The 1506-nt window shown below is 38.9% G+C and overlaps 1 long non-coding RNA gene across 1 annotated transcript; it reads right to left on the bottom strand.

Moving 5' to 3' along the window:
- Window positions 1-212: 212 nt before the first annotated feature.
- On the bottom strand, window positions 213-1171 carry LOC125508859 (uncharacterized). Its single transcript, XR_007283856.2, has 2 exons — window positions 1069-1171; window positions 213-469 (listed from the first exon to the last, which is right to left on the bottom strand). It is a non-coding gene; the product is annotated as an uncharacterized LOC125508859 (long non-coding RNA).
- Between the last annotated feature and the right edge of the window lie 335 nt (window positions 1172-1506).

Genomic DNA, 1506 nt, shown 5'->3' with positions numbered 1-1506 from the left:
TCAGCCTTTTTAATATTTATTTTTTCTGTAAGTTAAGCGAGCCAAGCCCATTTCAGCCTTTTATTTATTTTTGGGCCGGGGCCTTTTAACATTGTTTGGGCCATTATATTTTGGAGCTGGTCCCACTTGTCATCATCTCACACATTGGGCCCACTTGACAAAAATTTCAAAACTGCTCAAATTATTTTCATAAGTGGGTTCCACGAGTCAGGTTTCCATTCCACACGTTTTCAAATCACATACATAGTCAATATTTCAGACGGAACAGTACAAATATAGTTCACCAAATACAACTAAGTCGTACAAATATAGTTTACCAAATACAACTAAGTCTACCACAATCTGTACATAGTGTATTACAACCCAAATATGCCTACTATTACAATATTACAATATTTACAGTCTATACGGCTCTTTGCTGAGTAGGGCTATACAGCTTCGAACTTCAAATTTCATAGACCTGGAGCTCCTGTAAAAGAGTGAACACATGGGCTACCAGCATTAGAGTCGCTATTATTCCTGGAGTAGATTTGCAAACCTCCAGGTTTAGTGTACAGACTATTGAAAGAGATCTCATAGAAATGTAGATTTATGGGCCAAATATATGATAAATCAACAGATTCAGCCAACTTCAATGACCTAGATGTTTGTGATGCATCTTCACAGAACCACAAGAACACTAGATATAATATAATATGATTCCAGGAGTATAATGCTAACCACAAGAGCATCAATCAGCAGCAGGTAAATAGCTAGCCAACTATCTACTAGACATCATCGACACTTGAACCATAACATATCCAGCATGGAAACAAAAAATGGGACAAGTACTAATTCTGGATAACATGTACAGGAAGTCATCCAATGGTTCTAGCCACATCCTAATAAACCAGCGGCACTCTAATACTACTAATTACCAGCAGCAAATAAAATAGCCAGATTAGGCACCAGTAGTTGATCATTGACACAACACTCGGCAAGGACTCAACCACGGCGCAAAAAGCATCAAAATCCTAACTAACCCATGAAACAGAGCATGATTGTATCATAGAAAAGTGAGGAGCTCACAATGGTGGTTTGTGTAGCCGATGTCGAACAGCCTCCGTTCGTCGCTTGCGAGCACCATGCACCTTGGTGCCTTGCATACAGCCTCCTTCGAGTCTACGAGAGAAAGAACAAGGTGAAGGTTAGTATGCATCTGTTCTGGGTCAAGCTAAGTCAAGGGCATAAGAGATTTTAGTCAACAAAAATTAACATGTGAACATCTTGCACAAACTATCATCATTTATAAAAAAATACAAAACAAATATGCAAACAGTTGTACAATAGCCGAGTGCTCATACTTATATTACATTGCTTTAACTCAATTGCTAAGATAGGAAACAAAAAATCCCACTCTCCATGATGTTATCTCATCGCTCAAGATTTTGGGGCAGCAAGGGTATGAGTAATGGATGCACTACAGGAGAGAGCTGAGTCGGATTAGTACCTGGAGCTTGCAATTGA

Source organism: Triticum urartu, chromosome 1A (genome assembly GCF_056163025.1).
Source record: "Triticum urartu cultivar PI428250 chromosome 1A, HENAU_Tu73, whole genome shotgun sequence".
Classification (NCBI taxonomy): domain Eukaryota; kingdom Viridiplantae; phylum Streptophyta; class Magnoliopsida; order Poales; family Poaceae; genus Triticum; species Triticum urartu.
Note: the sequence above shows the minus strand (reverse complement) of the source record. Positions and strands in the feature narration are given on the sequence as shown.